An 18,223-nucleotide genomic window follows, 5' to 3' on the forward strand; every position below is an offset into this window, starting at 1 on the left:
CCAAGGATGAAATAAAGAAAGAAATTAAAGACTTTTTAAAGTTTAATGAAAATGAAGCCACAACATAACCAAACTTATGGGACACAATGAAGGCAGTCCAAAGAGAAAAACTCATAGCCCTGAGTGCCTCCAAAAAGAAACTAGAGAGAGCATACACTAGTAGCCTGACAGCACACCTAGAAGCTCTAGAACTACAGGAAGCAAATTCACTCAAGAGGAGTAGACAGCAAGTAATAATCAAACTCAAGGCTGAAATCAACCAAGTGGGAAAAAAAAACTATTCAAACAATCAACCTAACAGGGAACTGGTTCTTTGAGAAAATCAAGATAGATAAACCCTTAGCCAGACTCACTAGAGGGCACAGGGGCAGTATCCTAATTAACAATATCAAAAATGAAAAAGGAGACATAACAACAGAACCCGAGGAAATCCAAAACATCATCAGGTCCTACTACAAAAGGCTATACTCAACAAAACTAGAAAACCTATATGAAATGGACAACTACCTAGACAGATACCAGTTACCAAAGTTAAATCAGGATCAGATTAAAGATTTAAACATTCCCATTTGCCCTAAAGAAATAGAAGCAGTCATCAATAGTCTCCCAACCAAAAAAAGCCCAGGACCAGATGGGTTTAGTGCAGAGTTCTATCACACCTTCAAAGAAGACCGAATTTCAACTCTTCTCAAACTATTCCACAAAATAGAAACAGAAGTTACTCTACCCATTCATTCTATGAAGTCACAATTACTCTGATACCTAAACTACACAAAGACCCAACAACAACAAAAAAGAGAACTTCAGACCAATTTCCCTTATGAATATCGATGCAAAAATACTCAATAAAATCCTTGCAAACTAAATCCAAGAACACACCAAACTATCATCCACCATGACAAAGTAAGCTTCATTCCAGGGATGTAGGGATGGTTTAATATATGGAAATACATCAACATAATCCACTATACAAACAAACTCAAAGACAAAAACCACACGATCATCTCATTAGATGGGGAGAAAGCACTTGACAAAATCCAACACCCATTCATGATAAAAGTCTTGGAAAGATCAGAAATTCAAGGCCCATACCTAAACATGATAAAAAGCGATGAACAGCAAACCAGTAGCCAACATCAAAGTAAATGGAGAGAAACTGGAAGCAATCCCACTAAAATCAGGAACTAGACAAGGCTGCCAACCTTCTCCCTACCTATTCAATATAGTACTTGAAGTCCTAACCAGAGCATTTAGAGAACAAAAGGAGGTCAAGGGGATACAAATTAGAAAGAAAGAAGTCAAAATATCACTATTTGCAGATGATATGATAGTATATATAAGTGACCCCCAAAATTTCACCCCTAAACCTGATAAACAGCTTCAGTGCATTAGCTGGATATAAAATTAATTTAAACAAATCAATGGTCTTTCTCTACACAAAGGATAAATGTGTGAGAAAAAAATTAGGGAAACAACACCCTTCACAATAGTCACAAATAATATAAAATACCTTGGTGTGACTCTAAATAAGAAAGTGAAAGATCCGTATGATAAGAACTTCAAGTCTCTGAAGAAAGAAATTGAAGAAGATCTCAGAAGATGGAAAGATATCCCATGCTCATGGATTGGCAGGATTAATATAGTCAAAATGGCTATCCTGCCGAAAGCAATCTACAGATTCAATGCAATCCCCATCAAAATTCCAACTCAATTCTTCATTGAGTTAGAAAGGGCAATTTGCAAATTCATCTCGAATAATAAAAACCTAGATTAGGAAAAACTATTCTCAACAATAAAAGAACCTCTGGTGGAATCACCATACCTGACCTAAAGCTGTACTACAGAGGAATTGTGATTAAAAACTGCATGGTACTGGTACAGTTACAAACAGGTATATCAATGGAATAGAATTGAAGACCCAGAAATAAATCCACACACATATGGTCACTTGATCTTTGACAAGGGAGCTAAAACCATCCAGTGGAAAAAAAGACAGCATTTTCAACAAATGGTGCTGGCACAATTGGTGGTTATCATGTAGAAGAATGTGAATTGATCCATTCGTATCTCCTTGTGCAAAGCTCAAGTCTAAGTGGATCAAAGACCTCCACATAAGACTAGAGACAATGAAATTTATAGAGGAGAAAGTGGGGAAAAGCCTCAAAGATATGGGCATAGGGGAAAAAATTCCTAAACAGAATAGCAATGGCTTGTGCTGTAAGATCAAGAATTGACAAATGGGACCTCATACAATTGCAAAGCTTCTGTAAGGCAAAAGACACTGTCTTTAACACAAAAAGGCCAGCAAGAGATTGGGAAAGTAGTTTTACCAATTCTAAATCTGATAGGAGACAAATATCCAATATATACAAAGAGCTCAAGAAGCTGGACTCCAAAAATTCAAATAACCCCATCAAAAATGGGGTACAGAGCTAAACAAAGAATTCTCAACTGAGGAATATGGAATGGCTGAGAAGCACCTGAAAAAAATGTTCAACATCCTTAATCATCAAGGAAATGCAAATCAAAACAACCTTGAGATTCTACCTCACACCAGTCAGAATGGCTAAGATCAAAAATTCGGGTGACAGCAGATGCTGGCGAGGATGTGGAGAAAGAGGAACAATCCTCCATTGCTGGTGGGATTGCAAGCTTGTACAACCACTCTGGAAGTCAGTCGGGCAGTTCCTCAGAAAATTGGACATAGTACTACTCAAAGATCCAGCAATACCTCTTCTGGGCACATACCCAGAAGATATTCCACTGGTAATAAGAACACATGCTCCAGTATGTTCATAGCAGCTTTATTTATAATAGCCAGAAGCTGGAAAGAACCCAGATGTCCCTCAACAGGGGAATGGATAGAGAAAATGTGGTACATTTACACAGTGGAGTACTACTAAGCTATTAAAAACAATGAATTTATGAAATTCTTGGGCAAATGGATGTATCTGGAGGATATCATCCTTAGTGAGGTAGCCCAATCACAAAAGAAGTCATTAGGTATGCACTCACTGATAAGTGGATATTAGCCCAGAAACATAAAATACCCAAGATACAATTTGCAAAACACAAAAAATCAAGAAGGAAGACCAACATGTGAATACTTCATTTCTCCTTAGAATAGGGAACAAAATAAAATAGGGAACAAAATAGAATAGGGAAGGAGTTACAGAGACAAAGTTTGGAGCTAAGACGAAAGGATGGACTATCCAGATACTACCCCACCAGGGGATCCATTCCATAATCAGCTACCAAACCCAGACACTATTGCATATGCCAGCAAGATTTTGCTGAAGGGACCCTGATATAGCTGTCTTGTATGAGGCTATTCCAGTGCCTGGCAAATACAGAAGTGGATGCTCCCAGTCATCTATAGGATGGAACACAGGGCCCCCAGTGGAGAAACTAGAGAAAGCACCCAAGGAACTGAAGGGGTCTCCAACCCTATAGGTGGAACACCAACATGAACTAACCAGTACCCCCCAGAGTCCATGTCTCTAGCTGCATATGTAGCAGAAGATGGCCTAGTCAGCCATCATTGGGAAGAGAGGCCCCTTGGTATTGCAAAATTTATATGCCCTAATACAGGGGAATGCCAGGGCCCATAAGTGGGAGTGGGTATGTAGGGGAGCAGGGCGGGTGGAGGGTATAGGGAACTTCCGGCATAGCATTTGAAATGTAAAAAAAGAAAATATCTAATTAAAAATGTTGTAAAAAAAAAAAAGGAGATAGTCCATGTTTTTAGGCGTTTATTGTAGAAAGGCAGAGAGATATAGAGAATAGGGAAGTAGAGGCCAGTCATGGCCACCTGGAGACAGGAGGAAGGGAATGTGGAAAGAGGGGGAGCAAGGGAGCAAGAGAAAGGAGTAAGAGGGTCAGAGCAAGAGAGAGAGAGAGAGGAAGGGGCAGGCAGCAGCTTTTATAGGTAACTATGGAGTGGAGAATACCTGACTGTTGCCAGGTAACTGCAGGTGGAGTCCAGAAAGAATACCCAAAGATTGGGGCATTGTGGTACATGAGTGATGGCCACAGAATTATGGAGCTGAAGCCTGGTGTCAGCAGCCTAGTGTCCTGGAGCTGGGCAAACAGGCCTTCCATCCCTTACAGGAACATCTACTGGGTCTCTGGGGTTTAAACATAGCTCAACCAGAAAACAGGCTGCCTTTCACAGTCCCACAGGGGTCAGTTTTGATACAGAAGGAGACTCCCAGAAGTATTGAGGGTTGACTCCAGCTGAGAGTCTTGGCAGAAGAGAATCTGGAGGCTGAAGAGGCCACCTCCTGTAGCCAGGCTGCACTTCCAGTGGAGGGAAGGGGACACCAACCTACCTATTAAACTATAATCCCTACATTGTCTTGTAAACAAGTACAAGGATAAAGATAGAGCAGAGATTGAGGGAATGGCCAAAAAATGACTGGCCCAACTTCAGACCCATCCCATGTGAAAGAGCCAACTCCTGATACTATTGATATTCTAATATGCTTGCAGACAGGAACCTAGTATCAAAGCCTTCTGAAAAACTTCATTTACAGCTGATATAAACAGTAGCAGAGACACACAGTCAAGCAATAGGCAGACTTCCAGGAGTCCTGTGAAAGAGAAGAAGGAAAGGAGGAGCTTGAGTGGTTAAGGACACCACAAGACCTGCATAATAAATTAACCTGCCCCCCTGGGAATTCACCAAGACTGAACCACCAATCTAAGGCCCCTTACACATATGTAGCAGATGTGCAGCTTGGTCTTCATGTGGGTCCCCTAACAATTGGGGTGAAGGCTATTTCTGACTCTCTTGGGAGCCTTTGGATCCTCTTCTCATAGTGGACTTGCCTTGTTGTGTGCACAGTGGAAGAGGATGTGCTTAGTCCTGGCTTACTTGATGTACCAGGGTGGGTACAGATGTGTATCCATGGGTGGCCTCCACTTCTCTGAGGAGAAGGTAAAGAGGTACAGGGGTTGAGGGAGGGATGGTTAGGGTGGGATTATAAAGAGAGGAAAAAGAAAAGCTTCCCATCTGTCTGTAAATTGAATAAATAAATGAATGGATAAAAATGTTATATATGTTCTGTTCCTAAGAAGTTGTTATTGTATAGTTTAATACTAATAATGTATGGATATATTTATTTAACAAATGTTATCTGCATACTATATTAAAAGTTGTTTAAACAAAGAGGGGTGATAAGAGTTTCAGTTACCATATATATGGTAGCCAAATTTACTACAGGTTCTCATCCCTGATTGGCACACAGTGGTCCACATTTAACAATTTATTGGTGTGTGTGTGTGTGTGTGTGTGTGTGTGTGTGTGTATGTGTGTATGTGTGTGTGTGTTTGTGTGTGTTTCTTTGGAGGTCAGACAACCAGAAGAGAGTATCTAACCCCCCACAACCTGTCCTAAAGTTGAGTCTGCTAATCAGGCTGTTGGGAATCAATTTTAGCCCTTTGCAATATAGAGAAAACTCTGAACCATGGTTCCAGAGTTCCTCCTAACCCACTTTTCCACCTTGAATGCTGATACCTTAGGTATACATTTAAGACTTATTTACATAAAGATTTTTACTTGTAAACACTTGATTGAGATAACCTAAATTTTATGATTTAGATATTTTATCATATTAAAAATTTGAGACATTCTTTAGATCTCTTGTCATCAAGTTGTAAGCTTATGTCACCTAGGGGCTCATAGAGTTCAAACCACCTAGTCATTATTGATTCTTTGCTCAATGAAAATCTGTTTCATAGATATCCACATAGTAATGAGAAGTACTATTTATGACAGTTAATATAGTAGATTTATCTCTGAAAATGATATAGATAAATTTCCCTTTATATATTCCAGTAATACTGTTTATTCAAGAGGCCATATTAATAATTTAAAGGGCAGTTTTCTATACATTTGGATCTTTACAGATTGCATATAAGACACAGCTGACAACACAGTAGTTCTTGATTTAATTTATACCTCATGGGTCATGGTGAAGGAGAAATACAGTTTGTGTGAATTCCGTTTTTTGTTTACATAGTGGAAATGCTTCTAGTTAGATGAACTGATCCATAGCTTCCATAGCAGAGAGCTCTGTAAACCATGCCTATGGGGTTGTATTTAATCATTCATATCTAAAACCATTTATTTACATCATTGCCACAGGAGGGGCATATCCTCTCCCACACAGATAGCTTGTTTGACGTATATCACTTCCTAATTGCTTCAGGCAACACACCTAAGTCTGCACTCCCTCACTATTCTTTCTAGATAAAAATAAAGTGATGGGCTGCATTTATTGCAAAGCAGGCAGTGAGATGGTATGCATGGTGGCTCACCTACTCCTAACCCTCTTCACATGAAGTGCCCTTCAGTTAAAGCGCACTCACCACCCTTCTCCTTGCCTTAGATAAATAACTCCCTTATTCTCGATGCTCAGCATTTATGTGTTTCTTATAAAAGATAATTAAACGATCCACCATTTCAAGTTGAAGGGTAAGAAGCTCTCATCGGCAGATTTTAAAAATATCATTTACTCTCACTGCTCCTGAATTTCCAGATCTTAGTTCATTCCTTCCCTCCTTAAGTACTTTGGTAGTTCAGTTTTTCCTTTCCTAATTTTGTTTCTAATACTTCCCTATTTCTTAGAGTCTTCTATGCCTTCTTTCGTAAGCACAACTAATCAATCGCCCATCCTCTTCCCAACTTCCCAGAAGACACAAGTCCTCAGAGCATAGCAGCTTTCCCAGTGCTACTCTCAGCCCATGACCCATGCTGGCAAAACGTCTGCTCCCATGTGGCCGCATGTTTCATAAGGAGAGCTACTAAAATGCAGGCAAGCACATCGTCTTAATTGCTTGCTAGTGGGCACTCAGCCAACATGCTGTTAGCAGAATGAAACCCAATCTTAGAGAAAAAGTGCTGAAGCCCTGCTCTGGACCCAAGCTCCATATGGATTGCATGTGTTTTAGAGATATTTGAACAAGATGAACTCTTTCCACTCCTCTGGGTGGGACTATCAGTCCATGGGTTTTTAGAACACTTTCATTTTGGTGTAATAATCTCTGCTGCAAGACAGTTTTAAGAGCAAGCTCTTTACCTCCTTTCTGACTTCTGACATAAACAGATAAGAATATATCCTCATATTTTCTTCTCTGAAAACAGTATTTTCAATGCTATTTTAAACCAATTATTGCTTCTAAATACTCCAACATAGCATTTTGAGAGTTTTAAGGATTGGTACTGTTATTTGCTAAATATTTGGCCTTTGCTGTTTAAATAGTGTAAACTTCAGCTGACTTTTCTTTATACAGGGTTATTGTGGTGCTTTCTTGAGTGGCTGTGAAAAAAATCAAAAGGATCAAAAGCTCTTGTAACTGTGCAGTCTACAAAGAAAATGTCCAATAAATTCTGGATCTTAATTTTATTGCTAAAAATTACAATCTAATAACATTGCCACTGGGAAAGCATCTGAGTATATATTACAATGTATATATTGTGTATTCTTTTTGATGTATTGTTCTTTGAATTAAGTTCTATGTAATCTTTTCTAAAGAGCTGAAGAAAGTCTTTAAATTTTTAGGTAGTAAAACAAGGAAAGGAGTAAGACAGAGAAATATACTTTCTTACATTTCTTTATATTATCTTTTTACAACAATGAACCCAAAATTTAAGTCCTGGATCCTCTTTTCAATACTAAAGCACTGTCATATGATAATGGGAGGGTTGTAGATAACCTTTGTTTTGTCCTGTAGTAGAACTTCAGAACACTGAATGAAGAGAAAAATAACTGAAGTATCAGAATAATTTGGCATTCAGTTTTAAATTACATTCATTCTGGAAGGTTTTGATAACTTCTTGTACCCATCTCTTGAAAATTGTTCTTCCAACAAACAGGGTTGGAATCCAGGAAAGAAAATATAAAACTCATTTCTCTTATCACTCTAGAATCTTTAGGAGGCCTCCAGACATCGAGTGGCTTGCCTTAAAATCCAGGAATTTCCTAAAGGACATGGAGATAGTACCCTTTGGGGGATGTGTTTTCATTTGGTATAATAAAGAATTAAAACACTCACACAAAATAATGCTAGTACTTTCTGTCATCAGTTTTTATGCAGTTAATCTATTGTTTGGTGTAGCAGCTTTTAGCTCAAAGAGAATTCACCACAGACTTCTAATTAATATTACAGAGGCAAGCACAGAAGTACTCCATCCAGCATTAACAATTACCTTTGTCATTTTCTTGGTAAACAATAAGGTCTAGATTTGATGAAAAAGACATCATCCATATGGTAATTTGATATCTTTAAAAATCACGTGAGGCCATTTAAATTGCTAAGTTCAATAAAATGTCATTAAAGATATCTTACTCCCTTTTTCCCCAACCAATTCTGAACCCCAGGAAAGGGTTACCATGAAAATCTGTTTAACTTTGAATCAGATATGACTCCCTCTATTTCTTCAAAAAGTGGTAAGAATTAATTAATATTAATCTATAATCACATTGATGGAAAAATTAATGGAATTTTTAATAAAAATATAACCTTAACAGGATTTGAAATTGTCCTTTGGAATATAAAGCTAACACTTTGTCCTACTAAGAACTAGCTATCAATTGATTAAATTATAAACCCTAATGCTACATGAACCATTTTTTGTTTTTTATGTATGCATATATGTGTCAGCTACAAAAAAATAATTAAAGTTAAAGTAAGTTTACAAATTGATTAAGCCTGTGTATGGAGATAGTGTGATTATTTATTGAAAAATGTTTATTTCCTAACCTATTGAAATTTAGCTTGTATTTGTTCTTGTAGGTTTAGATAAAACTTGATAGAAATAAACCAATAAAAAAGTTAATTTGAATTATTGACATTAGGGGAATTATAAGATGATAGGAAGGTATTTGAAAGTTTCAAAAGTTTGTTTAAAGAAAATGCATACATACTAAAAATTAATGTAATGTTAACATCAAAACTACCAATGCTAAGCATGCATATTCTGAAATATAAGTAGTCACATCACAATTATGTGTGTGTATCTGGTGTGTATGTGTGTGTGTGTGTGTGACTATCCAAATGTGTGTATATTGTAATACTTAGTAAAGTAACTCAGACATAATGTAAAGAACTTTGATATAGTTTAATGGAAAATTTGATCCTTTAAAGTATTTGTTGAATATTTATAATGCTATGTACTTTGTATAATACAGAATAGAAGGATATGTATGATAAAAGACTATTATTTTTGCCATTGTGTTCTTTCAGAGCTTATCAATATTTCAATGCTAATACTGTATCTTAAAAGCTATTTCCTTGTATTATATTAGGCCAGATTCTTTTTAATCAGAAATCACTTCATAGCAACAGAATTGTGACAACTTAGTTTCATAGTGATAACCCTAAAGCAAAAACAAAATAAAACGATGAAATCCTTTCTTAAATTATCAAAGAAAAAAGATTAAATAGCTCTAGAGAAAAGGTTGTAATAAGTAGGCTTTTATTATTACATCCACTAACTTGAAAATTGTTAATTCTTGTGTTTTAGGTACATTGAGAAAAGCAGTGTTTTTTACTAACTAAACATTAAGTCCCAACAGTCTGCTATAGTAGAACTGACAGTCATGGCATAGCTGTCAGGCCCACTGGTGGACATCAACAATGTTGCTGAAGCAGGGGTTTCAATGTCTACTCTGTATTTTATTACAATTCCAGTCATGTGGATAACAATGAAGTGGTAAATAATCTGTCCCTTTCTCACTGCCTGCTTTCCTGAAAGCAGTCTCTATCCCAAAGGCATAGCAAATGAGAAAAGCAACCTAAACTGTCACTGATTCTAGGAGAGAGAAGCTTTTCTTATAAATGTTCTTTTTACACTAAATGAGAATTTACAAAGAAATTTGAGACTTGAGTAGTCCATGAATCAATGATTACCTACAAAGACAAAAATCTCCAAAAAATCTTTGAGAGTTTCTGCTCTTGAAAACAAAATATATTTTTGAACCATTACACTCTAAATATTGTCCATTTTAATTTCTTATTCCTTATATAAAATATAGGAAATAATTCTACAAATGAAAAATACTAACATTGTAACAATGGATACTAAATATTATAAACAAAAATAAAACGAATGGAAAATGTTCACTTTTCACCTGAAAACTAACAAAACAGTCAAATCTGATCAAGAAAAGTAGTGTAATTTGACTGTTTGCAAGAGTTTGTGAACATTACAGTTCATTCCTTTATAGTTCTTATGTAGTGGAGACTTTTTTTTTTACAACTCTGAAGGTTATGTTGCTAGCTATGTAGCCAATTATGTACTGGATTCTAGTTAGTAGGAGCCACAGATGTTGTTAAGCCTCCCACAATGAGCAGGACATCCCCTGCAACAAAGAACAATCGCACACAGAAAGATCAATACAGCAGAGACTGAGAAGCCGGGCTTTATAGCCAGAGAAAATTGGCTAAATCCCACTTAATATAGTCCATCTGCAACTCTATATAATCTTTCTCTCCCAAATTCAGATATGAAAATGTTGGCAATGCATTATATTTCTTCGAAATGAAAGAACTTACACACCCCTTATTTTGAATGCAATGCTGCTGTGCCTAAGAATATACAAATATACCCAGAACATTTGTTCCGTGTTCACCACCGTCAGCACTCGACCAAAGATACCCCATCTGGTGCAGTCTGATATGGGTAATAATGGTGGAGTGTTCTTGCTGTCTTGACTGTAGTCATTACTGTGATGTTATTTTAGGACTAAGTAGTGTTTGCCCATTGGACCATAAAAGTGTGTCATGTAAATACAGGTTTTAGAACACACAATAGTCTGTCCATGTGTAGAAATATGCAGGGGGAAAAGCCTCATAAAGCTCCTTTAATAGTATTTGTTGGGCATTTGAAGTAATTCTTTTCCAAAGTTAAATCACTTGGAAAAAAAGGGGCTCTTCATTTCAAAGACCCCGTAAATAATTATACTGCATTATACATCATTCATATGTCAATGTAAATTTTGCTGTTAAATGGAAGGAGTTTGGAATGACACAGGACCAAGCAAATGCCCCACATTAACCAAACCTTTTATTTATTTATTTATTCTCACCTGGGTTGCTCTTTGAAATTGAATTGTGTGTAGGGGGTTAGTATTTATTCAGCCAGCAACCTTATATTTGACACTTTATCCTAGAATTAAGGTCTGAACACTAATATATCTCATAGAAAAGAAATTCCAAAGGGAAATCACCTTCACAAAAGACATCCTGGCAATAGTAGGCCATGATTCTTGGCAGATGTTATATTCAAGTTGACAGCAAGAAAATAAAGTGAAAACTATTCATGGCTGAAACAAGATTTTAAAATTGTCTGACTTGAATCATGGCAAGAAGCACAAACCTGGCAGTTCATGATTATATTATGGAACATTTGAAATAAATACTCCATTGCCTATTTTATTTTAATCCTTTTTACAAGTACCAACACTGAAATAAAATTTTAATAATGGTACTTAATAAAACATATAGTTACCTAAAACAAGACTATACAAAATTATCAAATTGCACACAATAAGTTTTGTTGTTATTTTGGGTTGTTTGTTTGTTTGAGACAGGATTTTCTGTGTAACCCTGGCTGTACAGGAACTTGCTCTGTAAACTCAGATGGATTCAAACTCAGAGATCTACCTGTCTCTGCCTTCCGCGCACTGGGATTAAAGCCATGTGCCCAAAACACCCAGCAACACAATTTATTTTTTATATAGACAGAATAATAAAATATATTAAAGAATGAATGACCTGTGTACTTCAAAATGATTTTAAAGGAAGCTGCCTTATAAGCTTTGATATGGATGATATTTTATTCTTGTGTAATTCCCACATATTTTAAGATGAAGAATAAGTCTGAAAAACTATTGCAATTTTATTTTTAAGAAATAAAGGGACAAAATATTCTGAGATGTTCATTAGATAAAGTTTTTACTTGATTTCAACATTAAGATGAATGCATGGGGAAGATTATAACTATATATACTTCTAAGACATAGTTGGATCTACTCTAACAAGAGCTAAATTTGTATTTCACTCCATCAACAAACCTTTATGTTCAATCAACTTACAAACCATTATTCATTTATGATACAGGCAATAACTGTTTAAACAGAAAAACAAAATGATATTTTGACCTCATTTTCTCTCAATGCTGACATATTTCTAGTTATAAAAATTGATGACCTACTGGCCAGTTCCATGAATTTCTATAAAATGCTTACATTTAAAATTGTTTTTATAACATCAAAATCAGAAAATTTCACTGATGATAAATACTTTAATCAGTCTATTTTAGGGGCCAGATTAACCATATAATGTGTATTCTTTTCATTAAAAAAAAATTAAAAATATTCTTGGTCATTTTTTTAAAGCCCAGTAATAGCTGGATTTGGAGGGATTTTTTTTTGTCTGTTTGTCTATTTGTTTGCTTGTGTTTATTTATTTATTTATTCACCTTACATCCCAATCACTGGCTCTCCCCCACCCCAAGTCCCACACTTACAAACCCTTACCCCATTTCCTGTTCTACTTGTACTCATAGAAGAGGAACCCTTCCCTGCCCCTTGGGTGCCATGATGCCCTAGGACATCAATGCAAAGTAGGTTTAAGTATATCTTTTCCCACTGAACTCAACCAGGCAGGGTAGCTAGTGGAAATGAGCCCAATGGCAGGCAACAGAATCAGAGACAGCCCTCACTCCAATTGTTAGAGGCCCACATGAAGACTTACAACATCACAACTACTACAAACTGTAGGGATCTTAGGTCCAACATTGCATGTTGTTTGGTTGATAGACCAGTCTTTGTGATCTCTCACTGGTCCCAAGTTAGTTCACTCTGTAGGTCTTCTTGTGGTGTCCTTGATTTCTCTGAATCACTCAATTCTACCTCCCATGCTTCCACAAGACTCCCTGGGCCCTCCTAATATTTGGCTGTGAGTCTCTGCATTTGTTTCCACCAGCTGCTGGATGAAACCTCTCAGGAAAAAGTTATGCTGTACTCTGTGTACAAGCATAGCAGAATATCATGGATAGTGTCAGAGGTTGGCTCTTTCACATAGAATGGATTTCAAGTTGGGCCAGTCATTGGTTGGACATTCCCTCAATATTTGCTCCACTTTTATCCTTGCACATCTTGTAGGAAGGACAAATTTTGTGTCAAAAGTTTTGTGGGTGTGTTGATGTTCTCTCCTTCTATGGAAGTCCAACCTGGCTATCTGATGTGGCCAGCTCAGTTTCCAGTTGCTTGAAGTATCAGGCAGAGTAACCCCCATAGACTTCCAGAAGCTTTCCCAGCCCCAGGTCTCTGGCTAGTCCTAGAGATGCCCCTTACCATTTTAAGGTCTCATTCTCAGCCTCCCCCTACCCTTCCTACACCTGATCCTCATCCTTGTTCCCCTCCTCTCCTCTTCTCCATTCAGTTATCTTTCTCCGTCCACCTCCAATCTTGATTTGAACTCTTTACTCTAGATTTCAACCTACAATTTACAGTATGTGCCCTTAGAATATTAAATATGAGTTTTGTATCTGTTTCTTCCTAGTTATACCCCCACTTGAATTCACGAATACAAGAATGAAATAGGGTAAAGACAGAATTAGCACAACCCAAGTACAATATAGTCTTCATTATCAGCCTGACTTTTGAAAATTTTTTCTTAATATATTTTTCCTTCATTTGAGGAGAAAACATGTTCTTATGGAATAGAATAATTTTCTTGTTCATATTCTATATATGGGCCACAGAAAGGGAGCAAAAGTAACCTGAGCTTTAGCCATGAACATATTCCTTAAATTAGTAGCAATACTACTAACTTTTACTAATGTACTTGAATAAGTAAAGTTAATGCTAGACTTCTGATAAACAGTTTCAAACTAAGCCTTAAGTAACTTTAAAAGTTTTATGTCCTAAGATAGCTATGCAACTGATGGTTTGGCCATGGTATAATTCACACAGCAAGAACAAAGAGAAAAAACTCACAAATAGTTTCCAGTTTACAAATTTTCATTGAAATTATAAGGCATTCATTGATTTCATGTCTGTACATTATCAAATATCAAATATACTTTGTATTCTGTCAAGAGTGTCTCCTTATCTGACAGTGCTTAGCTATAAGATACGTGAGTCTGAGGACCTGATATTAAGATCAAGATCTGTTGATCAAGATCACTTGATCAAGATATACCTCTCTAGTTTCACCTGCCTCTGCTGACCTGTACAGCACTACACTCACTACACCAACTCCTAAGTACTGACTGCTCTGCACAGAACTGCACTGACTTACTTTGCACCACAACTTAAATTGCTTCTCTTTCCTGTACTATCACTGTGGGAGTTCAGTATATCCTATTCTGTCAAATCTTTCTCTGATTCATAACTTCGACTATCCTACTCAATTAGACATGATTGTTTATTATCAAAGGTGTGTACTAAAGGTATGCTTGTATTCCAGCTAGAGGCTTTAAGGATGTGTGGTTTCTCTGCATTTCAGTAGGATCACACAGACCTAGCTCTTTGGATATATATGATCAGGGCAGCCATGTTGCTGAATTAAAATTCCTCCACATACAACCACAAAAATGGGTTCTGTTCAAATTTTAGTGTCCTACTCTTCTACAATGTGAAGAATAGCCTTAACTAGACATTATAAACTAGACTATTTCTCTCACATTTACTCTACCATATTTTAATATATGCAAGGACTTAGATGTTACCTTTTCTCTCTAGCTCTATCTTCCAGATTAAAGTATTCCTTCTTAGAGAATATATGAGGAAGTAAATGAAATTTACAAAAGACTATAGTTACTGAAACAAGATGTGGTATATTTGATTCATCCAGGTTCCAGTAAGAAACCCTTCATGCAGAGTCCAGTAAGTAGCCATAATAAAATCACTGATTTACTAAGATAAACACATGTAAAATTGTTTCTCTGTATGTTGTTCCTTCCCTATCTGAGGGAAATAGACTCTTGTTTACATTTTCTCAGGAAAAGCCATACAATTTCTGTATTCCTCATTTTTGCCTCATCATTAAATTATAAACGTATTTACCTCAACAAATCAAATATCAGTACGAAAGTCCTGTCTTCTAATTTCTTGACTAACTTCAAACTATTTTTGCAATTCTCCAACAGGTCTGCATTGAAGTCTTGACATGTTCTCCCACACACAAAATCTCATTCGTCTTTTCACCTCCTATAAAGGATATTTCTGCATAACTTCTAGTAAAGCCATGAATCTGAAAAACCATACTTTGCCCACATTCTTTTTCATGATTATTTTGATTTCTCCTTTATGCATCTCATGGATATATAAATATAGCTTCATGTCTCCTCCACAACTGTCATATGTATCTCACTATAACTTATTAGAATGGATTACAATATGTGGCCCTAGTAATCCAACAATGATATCTCTCAATGGAAAGGCAAAGAATCTACTATTTGCTCAGTCAAAAAGACTAAATGTCTCAGCAGTCCCAGTCTCCTTCTGGAGTACAAGAAAGATGCTGCTCTCTAGACTATATTGGAGTCTAAATAAAGTAGGTTATAACACTAGAGAAGCGAGGCCTCAACCTCAGAAGACATGAGCTTGCTGTTGCGGTCTAGGAGTTGCTCCAAAAACTACACACATATCAACCTTAGTCAGATAGGTATGGATTATTGAACACATATACTAATACTGGTCAGACCAGGGACATCGTTCAATTGGGGACTGATATAGGGAATTGTCCCAAGGCATGAGCAAACCAACTGTCTTTTGGAGGTACTAAATACTAACGGAAAGCTTTTGCAGTTAATATATGTACATTACAGTGTTGAAGTACCAAGACTCATATCTTATATGAGCCTGTACATAATTAGAGGCCTTGTCCAACCTAGGTCAGGGAGAGGATTTAATATTTTGTTGGGAATAATGATGTCTAAGACCCTTGTATTGATGATCTTGAATCTCTGGATGGTGAACACCATGCCAAGGTCATTACCAGATACATAAAGGCAGGTTCCCCTGTAAGACTCTGGTGAGCCTTAACTTACTGGAGACATTCCCCCCCCCATCCCCCTGTGAACTATGAGGAGCCAGGGATTGATGTAAAAACAAGAGGGATTTTATTGTTCCAGCATCAGTTGGGGTGGTCCTGCACACAAAGGAGTGAGAGAAAGACCCTGCACAGTCCCCACACAGCCCATTCAGTGAGATTTTATACAGTTTTCAGAGAAACCCCCATTAGGCACAATGTGATTGGCAGAACAGTGTGACTTTTAAACAGATTGGTCTTTAGGGAATGAGGTGGCAAGGACATCCCTTCTCTGTAGGTGGCCAATGGTCACTAGAAAACTAGTGTCCAGAGTCTTTTGCCAGTCTGATTTTTAATGGGTCCTGTAGATGTTGTCTGATGACCTATCACTGATCCCAGTACTGATATTTCCAAGGGATGAACTACAGATGACAGTGATGAATCCAGGATTAGATCTGACTTATTTTCATGGCCATTGGAGTGGTCAGGATCATGAATTGGGGTACTTTCAGTGTCTTCCCAAGGGGATTCTGTTTTAAACTTAATATTTTCAGCCTATATGTTGGGGCACTAGATGTCATACCTTTCTTCTCTGATTCCTGCTGACATTAGGACCCTGTCAAAGGGGCCAGATAAGGCTGAAATGCTAATCAAAATCTGAGCAATGAGAAATTTATCAGAAGCATCTCAATAGGAGATCCAGATGAAAGACAGGGAACAATCACATCAGCTAGACTGGTTAACATGACCTTCAGCAAGTCAGAGGTCAGTAGCTTTGCATGTGATTCCTGAAAGGAGTCTATGAAAAACTGCTGAGACAAATATAGAATAGGACAGAAATTAAAATTGTCTAGTAATTGGGGAAGATAAGAAATCCCAAGACCAAGGAAAAAAATATCATTTTAAGCACAGGCAGGTGTACTTATTTGGAGTCTATTTAATCTGTGGTAGGTTGATCCAAATGTTATGACTTTTTGATTACCTGAAACTTATGTGACATTTAGTTTACAAAAGGATTACATTCATATTTACCATTATATTGAAAACCATTTTTCCAAAAAAGGGTTTAACAGGTGTCTGTTAGACAACAGGAACAGGTTTATGCCTTTGTGACCTAGTAAAAGGTATGGGTTTGGGTTAAAGGGCATAGAACATCCAGTTTTTAATCCAGAAGGTTAGATACACATATTGAACAGAGATGTTTTTATCAGGATGAGAAGTACCTTTAAGTCTATATCTAGAAGACAAACAAAGGAAATGTAAAATCTTGAGCTTGTGATTGAATTTTAAGGAGCCAGTGCTCTATTAGGTTATCAAAACTTGTTGCTGGAAATATTAAAAAGACTGGCAAGTTCCCATGTAGCACCTAGCTACTGCAGCCTCGCTGCTTCTGTCTCTATGCTAGCCCCAGCTGCATGCAATCGCAGCTTCCCAGCTCTGGTTTGCTTGTCTCATAGCTGCTGTACCTTTTCAGCCACAAACCCACTGTGGTCTATGGTCCAAAATTCCAGTAACCCAGTAAATCAAAGCTCTAGAAATTTATAATTAATCAGTCAGATTTATATATCAATAAATTCTCAATTCACAGGATCCCCATAAAATAACTTCAGAGCCAACTGAAAATGATAAAATCTGCCCACCTAGAATTGACAAGTCATCCCTATTATTCTATCCTCCTAAGATAGTCATAAATATCTGTGGCTATTTAAAGCCACATGGAATCTGGATTGTCTTCCTCTCCTTCCATCTTCCTTTCTCCTCCATCTTTCTTCTCCATCCTTGTCTCTGAAACTCTTCGCTCTGCCTCCCTTTTCTTGTCCAATCACAGGTTTCTTTTTGTATTAATATTCAAAGTGATTATACAGGGAAAATTCTGCTACAAAAATTTATTGATCAGTGCTAAAATAACAATAACAAGGGGGAGAAATGTAAAATATTTTTCATTTTTATTCATATTAAATTACTTTTATATACCTCTATATCTTGGATATATATATATATATATATGTATATGTATATATATGTATGTATATCTTAGCATTTCTTAGACCTTCCAACTTCCAATTTTAAACATCTTTTTAAAATCATTAAATTTATAACTTGTATTTACCCATTTCAAACGTCTTTAATTTGAAACATTTTCTATTTCTTTTTTTTTCTTTTTTTTTTATTACAT

The sequence above is a fragment of the Mus caroli genome, chromosome 2 (assembly GCF_900094665.2).
Source record: "Mus caroli chromosome 2, CAROLI_EIJ_v1.1, whole genome shotgun sequence".
In the NCBI taxonomy this organism is placed as follows: Eukaryota; Metazoa; Chordata; class Mammalia; order Rodentia; family Muridae; genus Mus; species Mus caroli.